The sequence below is a fragment of the Scardinius erythrophthalmus genome (genome assembly GCF_964197995.2).
Source record: "Scardinius erythrophthalmus genome assembly, chromosome: 8".
Taxonomy (NCBI): domain Eukaryota; kingdom Metazoa; phylum Chordata; class Actinopteri; order Cypriniformes; family Leuciscidae; genus Scardinius; species Scardinius erythrophthalmus.
This window is the reverse complement of record NC_138228.1, coordinates 4,885,304-4,900,357: the sequence shown is the minus strand read 5'-3', so window position 1 is coordinate 4,900,357 and position 15,054 is coordinate 4,885,304.

Here is a 15,054-nt window from a genome sequence, read left to right as displayed (position 1 = left end):
TGGATATGTAAAACCAGTCAGTCCAATGGTAGCGGCAGGTCAAGCAGGAATACTAGCAAATCTCCCACTGAAAACAGCCCTTAAGTCTACCTGACATTAAATCCTTGGCTATTAGGCTGGTTGGGTTCTGTGCTGGCTCTACTCTACTAAAATGTCACGCTTTGGAGAGGCTTTAAGTTCATTCTCACAGTCTGAGTGCTCATTTAAGGACTTTACTTTTCATTAAAGCCTCAGCAAGGCTGAACCACACCGCCTCTGACCAAACATGGCTCATCTTCCGAAAGAGTGCTGAAAGGTTCTAGAAAGAGTCTGACGTTGTGATTGCACACACTCCCTCGTGATGGTCTTCTCTGCAAGGGTTTGTGATTGAGAGCGGTGCAATAGTGTAATAATGGAGTGTATATTACCCTCGAGCGTAACATGGTTTAAGCCACAGAGCTAAGAGCTTTTCTCTGTTTCTTTTGAGTGAGGGTCTCCATCTCCCTCACGGACAGCCAGATCTATCTCCCAGCCTGGCATTCTGCTCTGAAGCCATGGAGCCATTTTCTCTCCGGCACTATTGCTGATTGATGGGATTGTTTGGAGTCACATTTGTATACCTTGGCTGAGATCTACGATGTGAACAAACTACTTTACAGTGGGACATACTTCACTTCTGACATGATAGAGAGAACTCAGATGACATTAAGTTACTCAATTAGTCATAAGGGCCCGAGCACAGATGGTGTGAGGGCCCTGTTGGAATTGCTGTGTTTCTTCATCTTCTTCTCCAAAGTGAATCGCATTTTTGAGGGCCTAAACATGCTGGAAAACTCACAAAACTTGGCACAGGCCTCTTTGTACAGAACTGGCGAAAGTTTACACCCCTAATGCCACCCATATCATGCCACCATACCACCCATTTACACCCATATCATGGGTTACATTCGTTAACCCATGATATGGGTTAACGAATTAGGTGTGGCAAAATGGCTTAATAGCACCAGCTATAAAAGTTCAACGAAGTGCGCCTCCCTCTATGTTTCACGTAAGTGTACAAAATTCAGTACATACATGTAATGTTCCAATATCTACAAAAAAGTCTCCTGGAGCGAAGTCCTAAATACAACAGGAAGTCAGCCATTTTGAATTTCCCTTTGCGATTTTTGTACAGTTTTGCTATTTTCAGGCGTCGTACTTTAACAAACTCCTCCTACAGTTTAAATCGGATCATCTTCAAATTTGGTGCGTGTAATTATAAGGCCTTTGCGATGCTAAATTGCCAAGATCTTGAGTTTTCGTCGAAGGGTGTGTCCCTGGCGGCCTGACAAATTCCGATGTTTCACCATGAAACAAGAAGTTGCTGTAATTCAGGCAAACAATGTCCAAACCGCCCCAAACTTCACATGTTTGATAAGAGTTCTGTCGTGAACACATGTTCATGCCCATATTCAGTTATAGTCATAGCGCCACCTGCTGGCAACAGGAAGTGAAATGGCTAACACTGTTGTGGACTCCTAGCAACATATTAAATAGTGTCAGCACTAGAGTTAATTAGGCTAGCAACATGATAGAAACATGTTAAAACATGCTAGCAACACTTCACTAAGTGCTAAAGCATGTTTTTAATGTAACAGGGATCGTTGGGGAAAGACCTGGCAACTTACCATGGAAAAATCATCGGTTACACTTAATTTCGATGGTCCACTTTAGACATTCTACTAACTATAATAACTTTGGGTTACACTTTATTTTAAGGTGTCATTGTTACAGTGTAATTATATATTTAAGTACTGAGTAATATTAAGCAACTACATGTACTTACTATAGGGTTAGGGTAGGATTAGGATTTGGTTGAGGGTTTGTTGCATGTAATTATGCATAATTTACTGTTATTACTATGGTAAGTACATGTACACTGTAAACTAAAGTGTTACCAAACATTGAAACAACATGTCAACTAACTCTCATTAGAGTATTAGTAGACTGTTAGGTTAGGGTTAGGTGTTAGGATTCGGGTTAGTAGAATAATTGACATTTTGCAAAGTTACTTAGGCCCTGTTTACACCTGGTAGGTGCGTTTTGGTCAGTCAGATCACAAGTAGACGAGGGAGACATATTCCTGTTCACACCTGGCATTTTTATCTTTTTATTTTATCTCTTTTGTCCACTTTCATTCACTTCTGTCCTGATTTGTTCGAGGGGAGAGTCTATGTGCATGTAAATGTATGTGTTTTTTTCAGATTTTTTGATCTAATGGACGGAATAAGCTCACGCAATTTACATATGAATGCACCCGGAGACGACGGAAAAACACACGGAGAGCATCAGCTTTAGTTTCTAATCTGATAGCCTCGAACGAAACACGCTGAATGTGGTGAGTGTGTGTTAGAAATCAGGAATGATGAGATACGATATGATGCTTGATACGTTTTTCGTCTTCCAACCAAACTTGTGTCTTCAGCTGACAAAGTTTAAATCCCGTCTGGCTGGAGCTCTTCCCATAATGTTCATGCATTAGATCAGTAGGCGGAGAGAAGGCTTCTTTTTTGGCTGTTTGATCACATTCGATCACATGAGCGTTTACACTACGAAAGCAATGCATTTTTGACTACCTCTGGAAGTGATCGAAAGTGGACAAGCTCAAAACGTTTTAGACCCCGTTTACACCTGTATAGCATCATCCAATTGTGATCCAATCGACCAAAACACAACATAAATCCAGGTATGAACAGGGCCATATAGTCAGTAGAATGTCTGTTGGAAGCATCAAAATAAAGTGTTAGCGAATTTACAAACAGCTCCAGAAAAGGCATTATTAAGTGACTGTGCTCAATATAATTATTATTTTTCTAGCATTCAGGTAAAACTGAACCAGTCAGATTTCTCTGCACTTAAGACCTCAATCATTTTTGCCCAAATGTCATTGCTGAACATACAACAGCATGCAGGGATGTGGGGCAGTAAATAGTGAAATTTACATAATGGGGTCATAAAAGGCTCTTTCCACGTTTATCTGTCTTCCTCAATAATTCATTCGGCACTCTAGAGACAGGCCTATTTTGCATACAGTTTTGGTTTATGGATTGCTTTTGATAGACACCGACTGCATCAAACACTCATATTGCCATCACACAGATAATAATTCTCATTTCTTTTCATTTCACACAGATTTCATTACTATGTATCTGGGTTTTTTCTAGCTTCATTTGTTTTGCATTCATTCGGAGCTTGATCTCTTTAATTAGTAAGCTTGCTCATCTTTATGCCTGTGTTAAAATCTGCTATAATGTGCCAAACTTATAGATCTGTTAAGGGATGCGTCCTAGATACTCTAGAAATGGTTCACTATTTCTAATTAATAAAACAAATTCACTTGTGATTGAAAAATCTGTTAAAGCAAGCAAATTTATTTTTGGTCAAATTCTTGATACCAAAATGTTCAATTAACTTGTGATGAGAACACAGTTTAGCTAAACAAATGCTGCTTAGGTAAATCCTAAAAATCAAACTTCTGAAAGAGGTTTTTGATAAAAACAACTTCATAATCACTGCAAGTATTGATTTGATGAAGCTTTTATACACCTTAATCTATACCTCCCTCCACTACTCAAGGCGCTTGCCCATCCTCCTTTTCTTCTGAGCTATTTGCATTGTATCATTACAGACGTCTGCACAGATAAATGTCAATATTCTTTCTCATGAAAACTGCTGGCTCTGAAAAAGGGAGTCATTTAACAAGGGTAGTTATGAAAGCCATTGAATGAAAGTGTAAGAAAATTTCTTTGCAACTCATGTTTTTCTCCCATTCTTGGCTCTGAATCAATTTGTCCATAAATCTGATCTCATGGCCTGCGTGGCAGAAGAATTTACATCACAATATCAGTGTGGCTACGGGCATGAAATTTACTAACAACTTCGGTTTTACTGTATGCTTTGCAAAATAATATTACTACATTGTTTATATAGTCCTACTTTGAATAAATAAATAAATAATTTTTAGGATGAGTCTGAAACGATGTAGAATATGTTACCTCCCTTTAAAATAAATGTTTTACTTCAAAGATTTAAATGTGTTTTTGATGTCTGATTCTAATTTGCATATCTAACAATGTAAACAACAACAATGAATATTGTGCTCACCATGCATGAGAGCATAATCAGATGTTCAAAAAGGCAGATAAAACAGGTCACATAACAATTTAATGGCCTGAACAAGCAGCATCGAGTATAACATCAACATTTAAATGGGTCATATAATGTTATTTTAAAAGTTCGTTATTTTGTTTATTGGGTGTAATAGAGTAGGTTAAAATGCTTTAATGTTCAAAAAACACATACTGATGATTATTGCAGCTCCTCTATTCCCAGTCTGTCTGAAACGCGCTGGGCTCTGAAAGTTCTGATTGGTCAGCTGACCCAGAGCGTTGTGATTGGCTAATCACCTCAAGCATGTCAGAATATTTAACACCCCTTACCATAATCGCAAGCTTCAGCTTCCAAGGCTTAGCCTGGAAATCGAGACCTAAATGTGAAAGATTAATGGTCTGGCATCGACTAATGAAAATCGGCCAGCTCGAGGGGCGGCACCAAGCATGCATTTGAAAATCTCACTGCACGCAATTGGATAACACTACGACCAATCACAACAATAACCCCCATAGGCTCAGCTACCAGCGGAGCTAACTAGGAGATTAGACTCTTGCCGTATCCGGTCGGCAAAACAGCAAAAACGCCCTTCTTGCAGAGGAACGATTCAAGCGCCGTCTTCTGTTCCTGTTTTAGATAAAAAGCCAAGTCTAACTCGTTCATTGTAGCGGCCAAAGCCGTTTCAAACAACTGGTGTTCATCCATAGCCATCTTGCAATGTTTACTAATGACTTCGACGTCACAGTGCTGTCGTCATCTCGCCTCTGGCCCGCCTATATCAGATAACCCGATGTGATTGGTGCAGCTCGGATACAAGGGCATATTTAATGAGCATCATTACTCGACGCCAGAGTAACTCGCTGAGCAAATTCAACTCGTGCTCTCGCGAGAACTCTGGATTTCCAGGGTATCCAAGGCTTCTAAAGCATTTGTAAACACACAGTTAATAATGACGTTGGTTTTACCGTATCAGTCGATTTCTGAAAATGCGGATGATCAAGCCGATTGATCGGAACTAACTTAGCAAGCAGAGAGTTTCACAGTGGTAAGTAGCCTTTGTAAATCATCTGCGTTGAACTCTCTGAGGTTCAGGAAGATGTCCTCTGTAAAATGTGCTGTACACAAGCACACTTTAGGTTTGTACTGCTCAGGAACAGCTTTATAAATAATTCCTAACCTCTGAAAAACACACAGTGTCTCCACAACATGACAATTCACCGAAGCCTCTTCTTGTCTCTTTGAGTACGCGTTTGGGTGGGCATTATGCTAATATTGTGGAAGTAATATCTTGACTTCCATCGAGGCGTTTTAGGCAGGTCTGGATCAGTGCCCTCTGAATAAATCCTTTTCTGTGGGAGATTATGAGCTTTGTAACGTTTTAACAGATATTACACACTAAACGAAAAAGAAAACATTAAAAAGTCCCCTTTAAGTTATGATGTGCAGCTGTAATTGAATTAAAAACATACATAAAACATAAAAACATACATTTTCTCACATATAAAAATCTATTGTGAGTTTAAAATAATGCAGCTCCCATGTTCTCTTTTCTTTTCTTCTCTTCAGATCTGATAAACGGGAAGACGCTGATGAAGATGTGCGGAGGTGTTGTGACCTTGTGTCATGCTGTCTTTCTGAAATTAACTAAGGCCTGTGTATTTGTGTTACCCATGGGTAACATCCGAGCAGACAAACAACTTTTTAGCAAAAGAAAATGATATGAAATCGAATCTACAGTGCTGTAATGCACTTCCAGACTCACTATTAATCTCGTCAGCCACAAAATTGTATTATACCACCAATTTGCCCTCTTGCTATGCCCTCTGGGAGCCATATTCAGCATTAACAGCGGCTTAAACAGAGACCTGGCACTGAAGCAGGTCTGGGAAACACATGTATTGCCAAACGCACATGCCAAGACTGTATTACAGTCTGTATTACTGTGGACTACCTGATACTGCACATATACAGTATGTTCTCTTCACAGAATGCTTGCCAATCTTCAGTCTCAAGCCTTGTATCCTTCAGCAATGAATAATCCAAAAATTGCTTCTTGTGTATTTGTATTTATAAGTCTCAAAAAAAGATTCCGTATTCCTCAAAATAAATAAAAACAGTGAAACGCAAACTCAGAATATCACGCAAACATGCAATAATTAAATTATACTAACACTATATACTTTATTAAATCTCACTTATTAACCTGTCTTTGCTGCTGAGCTTCGATGATCCAATTCAATACTAATACGCAAAAATTGTTTTAGATAAACATCACATTAGTGTTTCTTTTTTATTCCTGAGGTGAGAGGTTTTCCCCTTAAGACTACAACATGCATAAGCAATGCTTTTATCGTTTGTTTCTGCTTCTTCTTCACATGTCTTTTGATCAGGAGATTCTGCACTCTTTCAGGAGATGTGTAATTGCACAAGTGAAAACACGGAAAGCCGGAAAATTCCGTCAACGGCGGGGAAAGAGTTACTGGTGTGCTTACCATCTGTTCTGTCACATATGTGAAGCTAAAGCACTTTTTGTAAGTTGTTCTGATCCTATTTCACGAGCTTCGGTCCCTGTGTTTTATTTCAGCTCCTCTGAATATCTGTGATCTACTCTGCCCTTTTAAAATACACGATTATATGTCATCTCTCTCCCTGTTTTCCAATGCCAATATTCCAATGAATCCAAAACCATTAATTAAAAAAAATTACTAACAAGACTATAGTGTCTGCTCAGTGCCTTAAATGTGTAAATGTAAAAATGTCATTTAATATTGCCATGACAATACTGATGGCAGACATTTTGGGTCATGAAATGTCATTAGTTTTAGTGAATCTTTTTTTAACCACTATGTACTTTTAGGCTTCGGCATATTCCAACATGACCTTTTCATGAGCGTCATCATGATAATATCAAAGGTAATGGCAAACATGAAGGCGTCTGGCCTTTGATGGTGGGCTGTGTATATGCATGAATAGTGACCAGATAATTATGATTAAAATCAGTAGCGTGGACTGGTGGATAACGTGAACTCTGTGATCCAAGTTCTAATCCATCTTGGTGTATTTTATGTTAACATACACAGAGTAAAAGTAGGGGATCAGTAAATACAATTAATACATTTATTCAGCAAAGATATCAAAAGTGTTTGTAAAGATATTTATAATGTTACAAAAGATTTACATTTCAAACAAATGCTGTTCTTTTGAAATTTCTATTCGATAAAATAATCATGAAAAAAAATTATTATGGTTTCCACAAAAACATACAGTTTTCAACACATAATAAAAAAATGTTTCTTGAGCAGCAAATCAGCATATTAGAATGATTTCTAAAAGATCATGTTAAACGGAAGACTGGAGTAATGATGCTGAAAATACAGCTTTGATCACAGGAATAAATGACATTTTAAAATAATATTTCACAATATAATGTTTTTACTGTTTTTTGAATAAATGCTGGTTGGTAAAATATTTTAAAAATCATATTTATCAGTTTCTATATGTATATAAAATAAAGAATAGCAATTATAGAAACAAATCTGATGATTGCACACATACAATGAGTCAGTTCTAAACTTTACGGTAATATTGAAATCAAACACAAAGCAAAAGCTTCTGCTACTTTTTCATGATATAATGTCAGTTTCAAATAGACTATGTACATTTTAAACATTTATTTATGCTACATATACATTTTGTATCATGGCAATTTCTCATGTAATAACTAGTCTGTCTTGAGACTTAAAAGCACGCAGCGTTCATTCGCCTTGCTCACAGCTCTCCCCAGATGTTCAACCATATGTGCAACATCACTAAAGTACGAGTAAAACCTTTGGATTTCACAGTATTAAACCTGTGTCATCCCCAATCTACAGCTCTTCCACTCTGCTGCAAGAGATTACAGCTAATGGCCAAACTGCCATCTGTCTGCTAAGAGCTGAAAAATAACAGATTCAAGAGAGATTAAACAGAGATTTCAAAATGTGAACATATATATCAGCAGTATATCAGGTAGGATGGTTGTGCAATGAAATATACACCGGTAAGATTTAAAAAAATGGTTCTTATGCTCACATAGGATGCATTTATTGCATCAAAAAATAAAAGCAGTAATATTGTGATACATTTTTTTTTTAGGATTCTTTGATGAGTAAAACATTCGAAAGAACAGCGTTCAGTTGAAAAATGAATCTTTAGTAACATTATAAACGCCTTTACTGTTTTGATAAATTTAACGAATCCTTGCTGAATAAAAGTACTCATTTCTTTCAAAAATAAAATAAAATAAAACGTACTGACTTTAAACTTTTGAATACAGTGGTAGTGTATTTACACTGATCATCAAGCATAAATTTGCTGTATTCAACTTCAAGGTTTAAAAGGTTATCATGTTTAATTAAACTAAATTGTCCTTAAAGTATAAGGTACAAGGTGGGGTGTTTAGTTGTGCATAAATTAACTTCACAAACAAATATTCTGTTTTGTGTTTAAAGAGGATGAAAGGATGACCGAATCATTCAATGTTTCCATTATGCAAACACAAAAAAGAGATAAGCTTCCATTACTGACTTACAATGCAAAATCATATTCTTCATATACGGATCAGAGACAGGAGTACGTACATATGGATTCAGTCTGCACTTTTTAGTTATTAAGGTTATTGCTGACGTCATGGTTAAACAATATAATGTTTCCTCTGTCTCCTCTTGTGCTGCACACAAGGATGTAATCGTAATCTTAATTCCTTTGGCAAAAAATCTACCAGTGAGTGTTGATTAAATATTAGTTGTGAGGCACCATCTGCCTTTCCTCCAGATTAAAACCGGCCTTGAAAACTCTCTAATGCAAAACGTAAAGGCCAGTGAAATCGTCATCATTCAGCACAGTCACGTTCAACAGTGTAACAGCGCAGATCTTCTGGGCTGTACGTCAGAACGTAGGCTCACTATTGGCCGACGCTGGTCATGTGTGTGATGCTGGCCAATAGGGAGCCTGCGTTCTGACGTACAACCCAGAAGCGCTGCACTGTTACACTACGTGAACTCACTCGTAGAGAAACACAGAAGAAAATCAATAGTTGAATAAAGTTGTTATTTTTGTTTGTTTTTGCGCACAAAAAGTATTCTCGTCACTTGATAAACTTAAGGTTGAGCCACTGTAGTCACTTGGACTATTTTAACGATGTCTTTACTAACTTTCTGGGCCGGCAAGTTTCAATTACAGAGAAGCCTATGGAGGAGTGAGACAGCTCTCAGATTTAATCAAAAATATCTTAATTTGTGTTCTGAAGATGAACGAAAGTCTTACGGGGTTAGAACAACATGAGGGAGAGTAATTACTGACAGAATTTTCATTTTTGGGTGAACTAACCCTTTAACTTCCCCACTTAATAACATGTTTTTATAAGACACTTCTTTTCATAGTCTAGTCATGACATTTGTGTGCTTTTGTTTCAATGAAGATGGCTGGAAACATAAAGATTTACAGAACTCAACCGTTTGGTTTTGATTACATGATAAATGTGTAAATTCAGTTTTCTCAAGTCAAGGTATACAATAAGTCAATAACCGAGAGTGTCTCTTGGCGTGATGTTACATTTCCAAATTCCTTGTCAATGTAATGTCTTCTTTAAATATTTAAAATGAGATGATCTGTATCATGACATACATTATTTCGTCAATCATTTTTATTATTTTAATTTTCTGCATCATTTATAACAGACAAACAAAAACACTTTATAATGAATTTGTCTTGGATGGCCTATGTAAAATAAATCATTTGATAGAGAGCTGCTGTGAGAAACCTTTGAGCTTAACTTCCTAGCTTGTCTATGAAAGCATGTAGACTGTGAAGGATTCGGGTCATTTTTGCCTGGAAAAAGCATGTGACGTTTACGCTCCCGAGAGCCTCCGTTCAGTGACACGTGATATTAATTCTTAATGTTCAGGATAATGCTGAAAGAGCCATCCTGTACTGTAATGTCAGTGTATGGTATGCAAAGAAAAGGAGTTAATTCAAACTATAGTCTCGCATAACCAAATCTATATAGTCTATAGTCTCAAATATACTTTATAATCAAACTATCATAACAGTGTAATTTTAATGACCTCATCTGTCGTCATGATGCCGGTGAATTGCAGAGCTGGTGTAAACAGATCCACATCGCTATGATCAGATGCTTTCTTAACTTCTGTTTTCTCACCGCTGTTATTTTTTGTTGTATGTTTATTTTGATATTGAGAGGAAAGCGTGCAGCACATATTTACATATTCATCTAAACGCCGAGTGGTCGGCATCCGGATGTTCGTTAACAGTATATCGCTGCAAGGTATTTCCAACTTCTTTTTACTCCTAAGTGAAGAATGAAAAAGAAGTTTGCCGTGAGTAAATCGAGGTATTGAATCACGCTCAGTCTCTTCGAGTTCGAGCAGTAAGTTGCTGTCTGCAGTTCACTCAACGGCCACCGGTGTCACTAATAACAAGGGTTTCTGAATTCTACATACAGCTCTTTTAAAGATTGGCTCACAGATGAACTTCAGTGAAGTGCATGAAGAAAGGATATTATGTGAGCTTTGTATTTTAAATCCTGGCCTTTCTTCTCTACTTTAAGCCCCTGAAACTGTGCCATCTCTGCTTAATCAGGAGGAATTGGCCCAGAATGGTCCCATTGTTTCTGTGTTCTCCTGATGAATCTGAAGGGAAAGCAGGAAATTGAACTGCACATTTCTGTTGTGCAAGCAAATCTATCAAAATAAGCTTTGTTTGGGTGCATATAAAACCAAAGGCTGTATTGAAGGTATTTGCTGCTGGGCTTTTAAGCCTCAACATTCTTCTTCATGTCTATAGATATAAATAATAATTCAGCTCAACAGATTGTATGTGGCATATACTGTAGGTGAGAGCTAGGCTAGTAATCACACAGGCTCTATCTCACTAACTAAGCTCTTATCGCCAATATTTGTGTTAGTTTAGTCCTTGATATTAAAATTACAACATCATAATATTTTTGCTATAGCTGTTGGGTAAATAAGTGAACAAAACTAGACTGGTATTATATTGTAGCATTACTGCATTCAGTATATAATGAAGGTAGATTAAAAGACTGAACTATGTTCTTAGAAGAAGGGAGAAGTTTAATGTATTGTGATTTTTAGGGATGTCCCGATCAAGTGTTGTGTGCCCCCGTTCCGATCGGATTCATTGAATATTGAGTACCTCTCTCTCTCTCTCTCGCTATATATATATATGTGTGAGTATAGGCACTGTATAAAGACATTATTAGATGTAAACATCTGTTACAATGGTAGACATTGGTATGATGGTAGGTCACAATTATGAATTTGGGACTACTGATATAAACTATAAACTTATTTTAGTTGTACAATAAGCTGAATACGTGCAACAACAAAAAAAAAAAAATTATATTAGAAAGCATGAAGCTTGCGAATGTCAGAAAGCCACTCTGTCAGTCAAGTCCGAAGCAAGGCGCAACACATTATGGCAATGTCGTCTCACAGAGTCAGAATTTTCGATATTTGCTGTTTCAATACTTCTTTTGTGTTCGATAATGGTTTTTCTGTTTAAGGAAGGCAAAAGTTTTTTTGTGTAGTCAAGATTTAACTTAACTGCAGAAACTGACTTTCCAAAACAAATCGACCCTGAAAGATATTCACCGCAGTAAAATATGTGACAAAGCATTTTATGTCATTTTTTGAAGGTTTTTCATTAACACTTTATTTGAAGGGGTGTGCATAACTGACTGACATGACACCTTCATAATCATGACTAGCACATGTCCTGAATATGAAGGAGGTTTTATGCATGTTTACGACAACTGTCATTAAGTGTCATTCGCTCAATTATGTCATTTTTTATGCAAATATGACATTGTTTGAGATGTCTTGGTTATGACAACTTGACATAAACCAATACATCATAACCTGTCGGTGTCTTTGTCATGACAACTTGACATTACCAAGACAACATAACCTGTCATAAATATGTCATAAACATGACATAGCAGATTAATCATCAAACTTAATAAACTACTTGGCTTTATGGCTTTCTTGGCTTTTTTTTCCCAGTGGTACAAATTGAATTTGTCATTAAAATGTCATTAAGTGTTAATACTCTGTGAAATTATTTTATAACAGCGTCATGAATATTTTTGTTGACCTCAACTACAGTGATACGAATTTAATTTTTATCATTAAAATGTCATTAAATGTTAATACTGTCAAATTATATATAACTAATACTGGAATACTGGAAAAAAAGTGGTCAGAAAAATATTCATGACAGTTATAATGGCCTCATGACAGCCAATGTCAAAACCAACCATTGACGGTTTAATGTAATGTTAACCCATAAAGCTAAGTAGTTTCTTAAGTTTGATGATTAATCTGCTATGTCATGTTTATGACACATTTATGACAGGTTATGATGCATTGGTTTATCTTAAGTTGGCATAACAAAGACATCTCAAACAATGTCATATTTGCATAAAAAAATGTCACAATTGAGCGAATGACACTTAATGACAGTTGTCATAAACATGCAAAAAACCTCCTTCATATTCATGATGTGTCATGTCATGATTATGAAGGTGTCATGTCAGTCTTATGCACACCCCTTCAAGTAAACTGTTACCGGTTTTTCTATACGTGTATTTCACTCTAACATGAACAGCAACATTTGACTGTAAATCTTACACTGTAAAAAATGATCGTAATTTTAACGGTAAAAGACAAAATGTAAAAATGCTACTGTGAAAAACTGTTAATTGGTTAACAGAAAGTTTCCGTACTATATACGGTAAATAACTGTCATAGATCTAACGGTACATTTAATGTAATTTTACTGTAACATACCGTTAAATATACAGTTTTTGAAAGTGAAAAAACAACTCATTGTATAATTTACAGTGAAAAAACGTAAATTGACATTCCCACAATTCCCTGTGACACTTCACATTTGATGTATTTTTGTTGAAATAACTATGTTTGTTTCTTCATAGTTTTCGTTTTTTTCTAATCAGTTATGTACATTAGGGGTTTATGTTACATTTAATGTTGTTAAATTAATGTTTATTGCATTTTTAAAATTTCATGTGTTACCATGATGGTGTTTAATGTTTATGTGAATGACACTGTGCAGCTTCTATATATATTAGTATTAACTTTCTTGTGGAAGAACTGCTTGTGTTGACCTTTAATTGATCATGTGACTCTCATCACTGCTGTGATTGGTGGTTATCAGTGTACAAAACAGATGTTAATACTTCAATAGGACGGTAAATTAACATTATATCATATTACTGAAATTTACTGTTATATTTACTGGTTTATACTGTAAAATTGACATGTTGTTCAGAATAGCACGTACATTTTACAGTTTAAACCAGTAAATATAACAGAACTCCAGTGTGTTATATGCTGGTTTAAACTGTAAAATGTACATGTTATTCGGTAAAAGCAATTACTGTTTTGTTGTATATTTTACGGAATTGTTCTGGTAACCCCAGCTGCCAGTTTTTTTCCGTAAAAACTACGGGATTTTTTTACAGTGTACCTTCCAGCAGTTTACATGTAATTGCGATTAAAGCTCAAATACAGAATCCTACAACCAGATGGATTATAACAAGTACATTACATGAATTCACAGAGCTGCTGATCATACTGACAGAAGGATTTCAGTGCACACCATATCAGCGAAGTGAAGATTGCAAAACAATGAGGAATCAGCTCAGCGTCAGAAGAGATGGTGTTTGAAATCCTCTATCTATTCCACCCAGCCAGAGATAGCAGAGAGGACGTGAGGACAGAGCTTATTGGCCCGGAGGATTGGAGGTCAATGGCTCATATGTACCTTGCATTACAGTGATAGATAGTTTCATATGCACTAACCCCTTAAAGCTAAACGGAAATTGAAATATATGAGATTTACCATGATTTATTTCCATGCTGCCTTAAACATTTCTTCATTTTCCTTTTGCAATATGCATGGCATATTGTATTACCTGATGATGCTGCTACTTGTGAATCAGAATTTGATCATGTCCAATTTTTCAGCTTTATGGCGAGAGCAGGTTTTGCAATCCTCTTTATATGAATCTGTGTACTGCGCTTCTCTCCAGGCAAACATGTTCTGAAACTTCAAGCATTAGCTTTTATTTCCGTCATCAAAAAATGAGCAGATTCTTTTGCCCTCTAGAAGTGGAGCAAAGCCAATCTTTCTAGTATCTTTATGACCCCTGTCTCACCCTCAGCCCATCTGTGTGAATGTGTCTCAACTGACCAGAGTGTTTTGGAGTTGCATCACCCCATATGTGCATAAAAAACACACCTTTCACAGTTCAGCTGACAGCGCTTTAACTTCGGTTCCAGCCCGCATGTTTCTGCAACGGGTGAATAATACTGTCCGATGCTGCTTCTGCTGAGAATGCTGATTATCCTCAGTGATCAGTGAAGGATGGTCAATTATACTGTAATTCATGCCCCACGGTAAATTGCCTCTTTACAGCATTATGCTGCAGAGGAGCATATGTGGCATTAAAGACTCACACTTTTTTTGTCAGAAGAATGTTTTTTTGTCAAGCCCGATGATCCCAATGTCTCGTATCTCTACCTGCCCTTCAGACGTCTCTGCTCAGATGAAGAAGCGTCATTTCCAGCTCAACCGTGTGTCTAAACCGAGTCTAAACAAGACAGCCAGGAACCTAAGGGTAATGTTTGATGACAGACTGAGCTTTTTCACACACATTTCAACAAAAGCCCTATTCGGACGGGATTAACTTTACAAGGGTAGATGGAGTAATGTAATTAATGGCCATTAAGTTGGCGTATTAAGTTGCTTCCTGATATCACGTGCGTAAACACATATAACCTATATTTATGTGTTTATACATTATAACGATGTATTAATTAACTT